The sequence below is a fragment of the Enhydra lutris genome, unplaced genomic scaffold, assembly GCF_002288905.1.
Source record: "Enhydra lutris kenyoni isolate GAN:26980312 unplaced genomic scaffold, ASM228890v2 scaffoldscaffold17, whole genome shotgun sequence".
Classification (NCBI taxonomy): Eukaryota; Metazoa; Chordata; class Mammalia; order Carnivora; family Mustelidae; genus Enhydra; species Enhydra lutris.
This window is the reverse complement of record NW_019154101.1, coordinates 27,594,518-27,608,242: the sequence shown is the minus strand read 5'-3', so window position 1 is coordinate 27,608,242 and position 13,725 is coordinate 27,594,518.

Sequence of the window (13,725 nt, the reverse complement as noted above, 5' to 3'; positions counted from 1 at the left end):
TTTTTGCAGTGCAGCCAGAGTAATACTTCAGAGTAGAGATCTAATTGGATTCTCTTAAAACAAAGTAGATCTTTACCCTTCCTTTAGGATGAGCCAGAAATTCTTCAGTCAGTCCTACTTGAAGCTGGGGCAGCACCTAGCAGAATCCCATGCAGGAGAAGCACTAGTTTGCTGCCTTTGCTCCCTGGGGCCACTACCTGTCCCAGGAGGGAGTTCTGAAGGAGAGCTCTACCTTCCTTCTCCTCCTGGCTGCATGCCATTCCCTCATCCTACCACCATGGACACACTCACCACAGCGCCTTGAAGCCGACAGAGAGGACTACAGCAGTCTCCTGGGAGGACGTGTGCACAGTACAGGCTCTGCGATAGTATAAAGGAAGACGGAGTGGGGAAAAGACTACAGGCCCCACCCACATGCCAAATGCCTACGGTATCCTGAGGGAAAGTGGAAGACAACCTTGTATATGGCTGTCCAAACTGGTTCCAACCCCAATACAGACCCCTGACAAGTGGAGGGAGGCATATGGAGAGTCCCACCCATAACCACAGACAAGGCCCCCTTTAAATTTAGATGGGGCTTTGAAGAATCTACGTACATGGGCAGAATTTCCTGGGCCAGGGAAGGGTGTCCTTCCATTACATTTTGTCATCCAGAAGAGCTAATCTATTGTTTGACTTACAGGTTTTCAAAGGGCAGGTACATTTTTGCAAACGTATTATATACAAAATGACTCTTTGCCCACATGAGGCTATATTATAAATATACTGATCCACAGCCAACATTTCGCACCTAACCCACTAGACTACACAGTTCCTTCCAAGTCATACCAAATTACTTGTATCAAACGATGCATCACAATCCCTTCCTACTGCTTAGGATGAGTGTGTGGGAAAGGATCAGGCTAGTCCTCCTTTAGTGGCAAAATCTCTGGGGCATTAAATTGGGGCATGCTTGGGGTGCCTGGGTGGCTCAGTTGGTTAAGGCTCTGACTCTCAGTTTCGGTTCCTGTCAAGATCTTGGGGTCATGTGATACGATCCCCATGTCGGGCTCCATGCTCAGTGTGGAGTCTGCTTGAGATTCTCCCTTTCCCTCTCCTTCTGTCCCTCTGCCTTCTCATGCTCTAAATAAATAAATAAATAAGATCTTAAAAGAAAAAAAAACAGCTTTGGCATTCTTTACAGACTTGTGAACAAACTTGGGTCTGCTAGGGAGAGACAGGAGAGAGGTGACCCAGAAAGAGTAGTAGCAAAAGACAAGATGGCAAGAAAGTCCTGGCAGAATTTAAGGACCTGGATCTTATTACTCCTGAAGTCTCTACTGTTTCTGTGCCCTTCCTGCTGCTTGGCTGTTCAATTCTTCCTTGGATTCCCTGAGCCATCCTCAAGAGTCTTCAATTAAATTCCCTCCCTTATTAAGTATACTGCCTGACATAAAACTAAAATTGTAGAGGAAGTCAAACAACTTACATTATCGTTACATTATTCAGATATTATAGCTGGACTCCAACTGTCAAGAGGGCATCGCTTTCACATCCTGCACATCAAGTCACCTACACTGCCCTCAAAATTTTACAAATTTTACAAATGGGTCTAGGAAGCTAAGACAGGCACCAGCTGGTTCCAACAGGTCAAGCAGCATGCCAGAGAGGGAAGCCAACAGCACCAACGACACCTAGCTCCAATTCTACAGCTCACTGTTCAGAGGAGGACACGGGCATTCTTTGACCATGCACGTGACACCCCTCCCTACCTGTGCAAAAGGAAAACAGCAAAGGTATCCAAGAGACAGATCAGGGTAAGCAGTAATGAGCACTATTCCTTGCTTCCATCTCCTAAAATGAAACCAAACTAAAAACCAGATGCCAAGCTCCTCTGACCTGTTTTGTAGAGCATGAACTTCGCAAAATAGTCCATATAAAGCAAAATGTTTAGAAGAATGGGGTTAATTTCTCATGCTAAAATTATAACCAGCTCAATTTCATGCTAATCACCTGGGTCATTAGTGATAGGTTCATTTTGGGGGGCAATCATCTTCCTGGAATTATAAATTAAGATCCCTTGATTTTTGACAAGCAAGGCCAGCCAAGTTTGTTTTATGCTGTTTGTGTTTGTACATTGTTGCTGGTGGGCTAGTTATCCTAGAAAATGCCGACCCAGTTCTATAACTGGACAGTCCCAGAGGAACTTCTGAAGGGATTCTGGGCTTGAGCAACTTCTGTTACCCTCCAGATACTCAGGCAGACTCTGAAGGTTCACGGGCTGCCTCTGTCGCTCCTCCCAACCTGGATGTCACAATTACCCTGCCGAGCTTTCTGTGTACCCTGGAATGGTTCATCTAGCTCTGCTTATCCTGCAGCCTGGCAGGAAAACCCTTTGAGCCCTTTCTCAGAAATAGTCTGTTTTCTTGGCCATAAGCCTCTCTTCCATACCCGTGAAACTTTTTTGATGAAGAATATATTGACCCTATGTATTACTTAACACACGTCTGATGACTCTATGCCTCTCTTGAGGAAAATCTGTTGCACTTTGAGAGAATTTAAAAATACATCTCCTAAATTTAGTATTCCCCTCTTGAAACCTGAGAGGTAGAAAAGATAGTTTTGCTAGAGGGAATATAAATTTAGTGATTCCAAATACTTCTGGATAAAGCAGTTCTGCATGTGAGTCCTTGCTTCTTCACTGGATAATGGTATGGCCTTGTGATAGTTCATGAATGTCTCTAAATATCATTCTCTTCATACATAAAATAGGAATAATAATGATACCTATTTTGTATTATGTTGAGATTAAATGAAAACATGTGTTTCAAAAATACAACCCATTTGGTTACTCATGACAGAGTGGATGAAGATCTCTGTTTCTTTATTTGCTTCCTATGTAATCAATTAAAACATTTTAATATGTTTACTATACAGTGAAGTATTATCTATGTAATTTCTTATGGAAATGTAAGGATTTTAAATTCTGCTCTACTAAGAATATTATATTAATCAGTGATCTCCAGAAAGTGCATTAACTGCCTATGTTTAGAGAGTAGCCAAAAGTCACCAGTCTTTGGCCAATTCTCTGAACTTAACATAAGTTTGTAAAAATGAACAATATCTTAATTACATTATTACCATTTACCCCTTTTTAGTTTGTCATTCTATATAACATCAAAGTTGTGGCTGGTTTCTTTAGTGTTGAGAGACTGATGCTGTCAGTAACAGAATTATACATGGGTGGGTGAAAGAGAAGGGAAAATATTTTCAGAAAAGAAGTTTTGAATTTGAAAGCAAGGGTGAGGAGCTAGATATTGGTAATAGCAATTGCTGTTACTATATATATACTACATTTTGATATCACTAACATGCAAACAAAGGATGACATATGTCATAAAATTGCAGCAACACATCTACTCTGAAAAACAAGATGAATAGTAATGAAAATTAAGGGGCAACATGAAGGCTGTTGTGGTGATCTAGATAAGAAATCAAGGGAATCTGGACTGATGTGATGGCTGAAAGACACCTGGAAAAAAGGTGGTTATGCAGGATAACATAAAGACAAATCAATAGGATATAAAAAATATGTGAATATAACTCCTAAGGCAAATATGATTTGCAGGTATCACACGGTGCTAAAAATGTATCATATGGAAAAGTTGAAAGGAAAAGATATTTTTTCTTTGTGTGTTATTGTTTTAGTTGTCATTAATTTCACTTATGGAGATGGGCAGGAAACAAAAGCAAAAGGCAATGTATAAAAAGAAAGTCTGAGAATTCTGTCTCTTTTATTGAAGGAGGGCTAGAAAACTCAGCCCACCATCTGACTCAGCAAGGAAGCTTGTCTATGATGGAGCCATTGGGAAGAAATAATAATTACTTATTATAAAGAAAATAATTACTTGAGATAAATCAAAACCTCAGTCTTACTCAAATGTAAATTTTAAGTTGTTACTGCCTCTCTGGTATGGAAACCTCAAACCAAAAAACTAAAAATCAAGACTGATCCAGAGGCCTGAAATCCCCAGACTCCAGGGGAAGTAAATGCAAAATTATCCCACAGGACAGAAAGGATTCTGAGAGAGAAATTCATCAAAAACGATAAACTACATAAGGAAACAAAATGCCACAGAAACAGCAACTGCAACAACAGAGAAACTAGGATCCAAAATCTGAGATTAAAGGACAATCTGAAAAAGAGAAGTATGCTTAAAACAAAGTGATAGAAGGAATAGAAACAATATTGAAGGAAACCCCCGCTATGAAAAATAAATACACAAATCTGGGAAAGAACTATAAAAAATGTTTTTTAAAACTATATGCACTGAAATCTTATAAAAGAAATGAATGAGTTAAATAGCAAATTAGATTTAGCTAAAGAAACAATTTGCAAAGTAGAAGATAGAAACTAATAAAGAAACAAAAATTCTCAGGAAGTATGTAGCCCCTTGAGTGAAATTAATGGTAACAAAAATCAGTAACAATGAAAACATGTATTTTTCTCTCATATCTTCCATATCACCAATTTCTCAGGAATCAGTGTGACAACTGAGAGTCATCTTTTTTTGGGCATGGGGGGGTGGTCATGCAGAATCCAATATATAACAAAGTAAACATGAGAGATACAAAATATGACAATAAATTTGATTTACCTAAAGCCAAATTACTTGCTTGAATTCTGTCTATAGTGAATATTAGTCAGGGGTTTAATTATATATGATAGTATCTGCCTTCCTAAAATTTGGGACACTTGAAATTTTTATCTAGAGTTTTAATTAAGGCTGGATCCAAAGTTTGAATATGTTCTTCCCTCTCAATAAATCCCCCTCTGGTGTCAGGGAATAAAGGCATTCCACTGACTTCATAACTGCATTCAAAGTAGAATCACATTAACAAAAAACTGCATGATAGCTTCTAAAAACCCAAGAACTTCTTAAGGGCTAAAGATATAAGAATTCAGAAAATAATATCTTGAATAAATTTGGTTTTTTTCAATTCTATATTGTGCTTCCTTGTATGTTCTGACTTCAAGAGAAACTTAGAAAGAGAATATGAATGGAATCTATAGGGTCTTATTTCTTTGTCTCGAGATCATAAGGAATATAGAAATAAGTGGGGTTTATTTACAGAGTGATCATATGTGTCTATAGATAGAATATTTGAAGCTTCTTAGCTCCAGGGAACTGAACCACCTCCTTCCCCTCTTTCCTTCTTTCAGTGTTTCCTTACATATTAGTTAATACATCTACCTTTCAGAATTTCCAATCTAGTCTACCTACCAGAACCATAAAGCATAAGCTGAATCCTGCTTTAATATGTATGGCAGGCTGTTAGATATTAAGAGAGCACAATCATTCACGTCACCCCTAAATCTTTTTTCCTCAAGTTAAGTACCCCTAGTTAATAAGACTACATCTTTAATAAAAAAAAGTCCTTGTTTCCCAACAGGGATTATGGGAGAATTCACTCAGCCACAGTTGCTGGGAATGCATAATTGCCTAGGAAATGCATTAAATGGAAGATAGATATGAACTAGGTCATAGTGCATCATTATTTTTAGACCATTCAATTATAAATTGACATTAAATTATTACAGATCAGCATTAATGTATAGCAAATATCACATTCATACCCAGTCAAAAACGAAAAGAAAACCCAGTTGGTTGAAATGAAAATTAGTGGCAATAAATTTTCAAGGCAATGAGAATGAACGACGTTAGGATTTTGTTTGTTTGCTGGTTTGCTGAAAACCAAATTATTCTCCAGGAAATTTTAAAAAGAGAAAAGACTAACATTTAAGCTGCTGGGAAGTTTGGTTTGCCCAGAACTTGGATGTGCCTGGGCTTGTTTGTAGAATCGATGGGTTAGGCTCCCAAGTGCTCTTGGGCCTGAGGAGCCTCCTGGGAAAGAACTCTTCCCAGGAAAGAACTGGTGAGCCATAAAGCTGGAGCTAAGTCTGAGTCCTAAGTCTCAGGGCTGCAAGCAAAGAACAAGAAAACAAACAAACCAACCAAAAAAAACTGCCCACTAAACTCTGTAGAAGAGGTCGAGGGCAGATGGCATCCCTGTATTATCTGGATTCTCTCTTATAGGGTACTGTGCTGGGGGAAGGGACCGGAGACTTTCCTCCTTTGAAGTCACTTGTGGCAGCTGTTCAACCAAGGAGAAGTGAGATCTGACCCAGAGAAATACTATTTCCTGTAAATAGGACTCTCACAGCTTGGAGGAAAAAAGAGTGAAAAAAGCTGGGGGAAAAAAAAAATCTGGTTAAACTAGTAAGATAAAGATCATAATAAATAAGAATTAAAAATGTGAGACGTGAAACTCCAGAAAATGACAGAGAAGCAGAATAATTTGCCCCCTCTTGATCAAACCAAATGATCAATGAGATTGTAGAGATGCGAACACCCGTCCTTTCCATACTCCTGATGGGTAGTGCGGTTTCTTCTGGCCAGCGTTCGGCACTCCAGGCCCAGCTAGGGCTGCAGTCAAGTTCTAGTTCAAGTCCTGAACAAACTATATTAGCTCCTAAAGAAGCTTCACTGCTTCCCAAAGATACTTCTGTGGCCCACACCTGGACGATCCAATTTATTGTTTAGTGCCTTAATTTCTCTTTCATGGTCATGAAAAAATATAGATAGTAAGTTTCTTTTAAAAAAAATTTAAGATTTATAAATTCAAACATTATTCACACTCCCTACATCAAGACTGTATCTTGCAAAACCATGGATTCTTACATAACGTATAAATTAATGAGTGAATGGACAAGCAAATTAACAAATAAGTAAATAAGGAAACACGCCTAAAGCACATGTCAGGAAACAGATAACTTCAATTTCATGAAGTTGAAGGTTGAATCAGGCAAACAGAATCGTAGATTTCCATGCCTGCCATGACTCTATGTATGGCTTTGGGAAACCCTTGTAATTTTCCATACTTCAGTTTCTCACCCTATAAAAGGAGTATATTGCTTGAAATTCAATTCCCTCACTGCAGTGAAGGTTTTGATTCAACATTTATAAAATGCTTTTTAGCTTCCCTGATTAATAGGCAAAATACTGTGGTAGTTGCATAATACACTTTCCAAAAAGTATAAAGGTAACTAGTCAAATCTAATGTAAAATGATACTTGAGAAATAAATACCAGTGATATTTATTACTTCTCCATTCCATTTGCTAAGTCATAAAAATTACTTCTAACAGAAGAAGTATCAAATTAATATTCAAGCCAGCTGAAGTGTTATCATCATAGGTTTACCTATATTGGGGGGGGGTTGTTTTGTTTTTCCAGGCTGCCCCACATGTTTATATGGTACAGTCAGGAATGTTGGGCATGGTTTTGAAGGCCTCTAGCGTATTCGTTGGTTTCTGGCATTCTAATGCACTCTACTCTTATAACCATAAAAGTACTCTTGAGTGCTTCTGGAAATATATAACAAATCCTTAATCAATTTAAGAGTGTTTTAACTGCATACATGAAATTTCTTGGGAGGAAAATGTTAGCTATTCTACACACATATAGTACTTAAGTTAGCAAGAGAGTTCCTTCTCAAAGGCACAGAGCAGTTTCCCCATAGTAATATAATTTTCAGTTTTATGTGCATAAGTCCTATTGAATCCCTTAGAATAACAGGAAATTCTGCAGGAAAAAAACCCACAAAAATTGATAGCCATACTTATTCAATGCTAGAGGAATAAGTTAGCTCTTTTGAGTTGGATTACTCTTAAGGCAATAGATAACCATTAAAGGTTAACCAGAATCTTAATTAACCAGAAACTGTAAGACGTGAATATTCCAGAGACAGAATTTTCTACTACATAGAACACTCTACAATAAAGTCAACGGATTAATACACTTCATTTTAACATTACTTTAGCCAGTTCTTGAATAGCTATTCTCTAGATTTTGATACATTAAATTTCACGTTAAACAGATTATAACATTTCACAGATGTACAAATTAGTACACTGATAAGACAGCCAATATTTTGATCTACAGTAATAATTATCAATATATATTCAGACTGGAGTGATCTCTTTTATAATAACCATACAATGTCTATACCTTTTACCTACATTTTAAAAAACTATAGTAATATATGTAAGGTGCTTAGAATTGTGCCTGGCACATAGTTAGCTCTTAATAGAATAACAATACATAATTCCTCATAAATTCTCATAAACAACATCTGAGTTAGAGCCATTTCTCTTAGTAATTCCTATAAATATTTATGGTACTATATGAAAACATGTCACAAATATGACATGTACTTTTTTTTTCTTTCCTACCAATTAGTTTAAGAACTATGAATATATAAAATAATTATTCTTATAACTTGATTCTAACAACTCTTAAATGAGATATTAACTATATATAACATAGATTTGATATATATGAGGTTAATAAATTATTCACTCTCATCAGTGAACTCTTCCAGTTAGTGTAGGAGTCTCAAGGAATTTTACTTTAAGCCTTCTTATGAATCAAAGCACAAATAATTATCATGTTCAATTGAACATAAAATTTCGCCTGTGGCTTTTATGAGAAACATGCAAGCATCATCATAGGGATGCAAGAGGTTATAACTTTTTTGAAAAATATTTTGGCACAATCTATGCAATATACACATAATCTTTCACCTATCAATTCGGTGTCTAAAGTTTTATGCATAGGAATTTTGGATAAATAGAAAGTTATATAAAAATCATCACTGCAACATTCCTTGTAATAGTAAAAAACTGCAAGCAACCCAGAAATACACCAAGAAGGGAACAGTTAAATTATAAAACATACACATAAATTAAATAGGAGTATCCAAAATTATATGTACTGATGTGGGAAAACATTTAAGACAGCGTAACAAAATAAAAACAAATGTAAAATAAAAATAAATTACACCCTCACATAGTTCTTTCATTCATACATACACAGAAATAAGAATCTGAAAGGAAGTGCACTAAAGTATAACGAATAACTCTGATTTGTGGAATATGGATAAAATGAATAAAGTGAGGGACATCCACTTTTTACTTAAAATACATCTAGGTTTTTTATCTTTTTATTACTGTAAGACATACACACATACACAAATCAAAAGTAGACTGCTGATAAATATTAAATAAGCACCCCCACATCACCAATCAGACCAAGATATATGCTATTATCAGCATTCTAGAAGCCTCTCTCCTTCCCTATTCCAGTCACTGTCCTCAAGTTAAATTCTATCATATCTGTTTTAATGTGTTACACACTATATAAATTACTTTTTCTTTTAAAAAGTTGATTAAAAAAATCTTGCTTCAGCAGCAGGAAGGCTTCTTTTTTGAATATTAAATACATTCAGCAGGTTCTTCAAAGAAAACAATTTAAAATATATTCTGGGTATTTTCAGTGTCTTCCCTACACGAACTGAATTATTCCCTACAACTCCACGAGGCAAGAGGCAAGAATTATTATTACTCCCTATGTCCACATCCGGAGTTATGGCCTATGGCAGCTCAATCAGAAAGTGCCCCAAGGTTACCTTGCCCGAGGAACGGGCTGCAGGGCCCAGACACACAGAGATGGAGTCCGATTCCGGCATTTACAACTCCTTGTCAGACAGGAACAAGGAAAATAAAAGCAAAAAGGTAGAGAGGTGGGAGCACTAGGGTGTCTCCAAGATGAGGTCCTCTTTTCAGCTTCCTCTTTTCGAATACGTCACTTAACATCTCTAATCCAGCCCCCAGCTGCAAACTGAAAAGGTAAATTCCTCTTCTGATCTGATTTTCTGGTAAATAATGTGACCTACCAAACTACAGAGCAAGTATGTTTCCTTACGCTGTAGTGCAATCACATACTACATTCACAAGTGACTCATACAAGGAAATAAAACAATTTTTGAAACTATTGGAAACAATAATTTTAATTTAATGTTATTTTTGGACAACAGAGGGTTTTTTTTCCCCCCTAAATAAGCAAGTTGGTGGTTTTGAAGGCTCTTGCTCATCTTTTTGTGGAAAATGCCTAAAAACAAACCACTAAAAACTAAACAAAAAATTTTCCTTCCTCAATTGTGCCTGAAAAAAGACCTAATTTCTCTCACCAAAAGGCCACACATACTTTAACAGACACATCTGGGATTTCTGGCCCCTGTATTTTGAAACATTGACATAGATGAATACAGAACATGCTTCCTCTCAGATAAATCCGTAATTCTGAGGGTTAAAAATTCTTCAAAATAACATCAAGTGTATCTCCGCAGAAAGCAACCAGAGAGGCCAAAGTTTGTTTCGGGAGAAAAGTAGAAGTACGAAGACTATAAACCTCGACTAGAATCTTTTAATTTGGTTATTCAAAATGCTAGTTCATGCTGGACAAATCTTTTCTTCTTCTAGAAAACCAAGAATATCTTAGTACAAAGGAAGCAATAAGTAAATTCGAATAAAAAATAATTGATAAACTTGCTTCCGTGACCATAAGGAAACGAGAATCAGTTCCCAAACTGTAAACAGGATTTTCTTTGTAATTGTCCGGCTTTGGATGCGTGTCCTTTAAAGACATGCATGGAACAGAGCAGTTAGTGAATTTCCATCAATATGCCCAGGCACTGGGACTACAGTGGGGGAAAGATAGGATCTCTACCTTCAATGAGTTCAAGTCTCTCTGGAAGACAGAGTCACATATAATTAGCCTCAGCACAATGTGCTTTTATATTAATAGCCTCAAAAAAGGTGCTATGGTATTACAGAGAGAAAAGAATGAATTCTGCCTGAGCCTTAGGGAAGGCTTCCCAGAGGAGGTGACATCTGAGCTAAGCCTTGAAAGGTAAGTAGATATTTTGTACAGGTAAGCAGCTAAAGAGTAAGAGGCAAATAGGTTAAGGGAGCTGGAGCACTGGAAGACAAAGGTGGTGAGAGGATCTCAGGGAGAAAAAAAGGAAGTGCCTAATTGTACTTTATAACACAGAGCGTTCATAATAATAGCTAAGTCTTACATTAAGACCCACTATACAAAGAGTCAACCTGAGAAAGTAGATATGTGTCCTGAATTCTTGGAGGAGGACAGTTCCCTAATTTATGAACCCAAGAAGTGTTCCTTCAGAAAAACAGAACCTCTGGTTTGCTGGCTGTTCTCCAATGAACAGGCTTCCTGTTCAACATCAGGCATAAAGTATCTGGAGGGACTTGAGTTTTGCTCTGCTTTCTTTGGACTTCTTGTCAATGCATGGAACAGAACTCTACTCCGTGGTCTGAAAACTCATGATGTAAGCCCCTGACTTACACCCCCCCCCCAACTCCTCAGGAATGGCCAACACCTGTCACGGGGTTGCCCAGAACCTTCATCTCTCTTCTAACAAGTAGCTGTGCAAGGTTCATCTCCTCTTAGAAAACAGTAAGACACTTTGATCACAAACAATAGGCTATATTTGTAGCCAATTTCCCCTCTTAAAAGTACATTTCAAAAATTAAAGCATAAGCCAAAGGAGAGGTAGGAGAGAAAGAGACGGACACACAGAGTCTGTCATTTAGTACCTCTGCCCTGCCTTCTTAAACATCAATTAGTAAATGATGCGAAATCCCTAGGTCAGCTGACTGCTTCCAGGTAACATGATTACCTGCCTAATATAACTAAAGTAAAACCACTAAATCAGACAATATGTAGGTGTGGAATTTCAATTATCTTTGCAGTTCCTAATGAGATAACAAAAAACTTTATACTGTTTAGACCTCAGATGAGTATTAGCACAATCATATATTTATAATACCAATTGTTTCATACCTCAAAATAACTTTCACATTCAACCCAAAACTCATATAGGTCATGTTATCCTCTCTCACTTTAAGTTAACATTATATGTTCCCATTTTGTTTCTTCAAACATCTTTCATATAGGCTTAAACTAGGTGGAGGTCAGAGGTGGTACTCAGACCAGTCACGTTTACTTACAGTCAATTACAGATCAAGTCGTAGATAAAATGTCTTCAAAATTAAACCTCAAGAATTAGAACTTGGTTTGAATTTGGTAATTCATCACAGGAGTGCTTACATGGGATATTCTCATTTTTATTTTCTTCAGATTATACCACTGTTACTGAACTCAAGATCCTGAAATGTGGTACAGACTGAAAGCTAAGACATATTTCATCTGAAAATTTCTCATCACAAATGAACAAATGAGAAAATTTCCCAACTCAGTATTTTCATCTTATGTAGTTGCGATTATAAGTAACTTTACCTTTTCTGACACTAAAGACTATAAACAAAAGTCTCTTATTACTGAATTATTTATCTATGGAAAAAATAAGTGATTGTCATTAAAAATGTATCAAAAATAACAGTAAAAATAGAAAAATACTTATATTAAAGAGAGTCAAACAAATAACTACTTCTTATACACTTTCCTAAGTCGTCTGCTCTCCCCACTCATATATTATTCTTGGGGTAAAAAAATGCTGAAAGCTGTCAGTCTGTATAAAGCTTATCTGTAAATCCCCTCTATGTAAAGTTTATCTATCAACCCAGACCAATGAGAGTTGTTTGATTTTGTATTTAAACTTAGGAGGAAGGTATGAAGATTCTCCACACTTGACTGAAAATAGAACAATTCTCTCAGGCAGATGCCTGGGAATCTTTTTTTTTTCTCTATCAAGTGGTCTTAAGATCTGTTTTGGCCATGGGTTCTCAACTAGGGGCAATTTTGCTTCCAGGGGATGTCTGGCAATGTCTGGAGACAGCCATTACTTGGGAGAGGGTGCTACTGGTATCTAGTGGGTGCAGACCAGGATGTTATTTCACTCTCTACAATACACCAGACAGCCACACACATACACACACCCCAAGGCACCCGGGGGGATGCAGTCGGTTATGTATTTCCTTTCAGCTCAGGTCATGATTTCGGGGTCCTGGGATCCACATTGGGCTCCCTGCTCAGCAGGGAGTCTGCCTGACCCTCTCCTTTTGGCCCCCTCCCAGTCTCGTGCTCTCTCATCCTCTCTCACTCTCTCTCTCTTAAGATAAAATGTTAAAAAAAAAATATTGAGCCCAAAATATCAATAATAAGAGCCTGAAACTACCTGAGACTAATGCAACACTGTGTATCAACAACGGTGAAATACTGGTCTATATATACTGTGGGATTCAAGCGCACCATCAATATCAATATATTTTTTTTTATTACAGGTGCATCTGACAGTTCCTGGTAAGCCATAAAAATAGGACCTATTATTTTAACTTCCATTCCTCCCTCAGCCCCGCTCTGCTATACAGTCATTACATCTGAATCCGAGGACTGAGTGATATATTCTAGAAACAGGGGAGCTTATAACCTCCTATTGTCTCTGTAGAGATAAGAATCATAGCAATATTTAAAGTTGTCTTATTATGTTTACATTAAATCCATCAATCTCACTGTCAATTGAAAAGTATACAAATTCTTGTAATTGGTACCTTCAGGCTGAGAAAACCAACTGAGGATTATAAAATAAGGGTGCCATTATAGAATGTGCTTAAAATTGCTGAGGAAAGTTGAGGACCACCCTAAATCAAAGCCTTAAAAAAATTCTAGATTATTGAATGTGGAAGTATTTGTTAAAAGAAATTCTGGGTAACATAGATGGCCAAAGCTCAGTTTGGAGCACCTCTAATGTCTTCTCCAGATACAGTCTTCGATTTGCCAAGATCACCCAAGAATGCCAAACTTATACTTGGACCACTGGGGACTCCATTTCTCGTCCTCAGTCTATGGTCCCAAAAAATGAC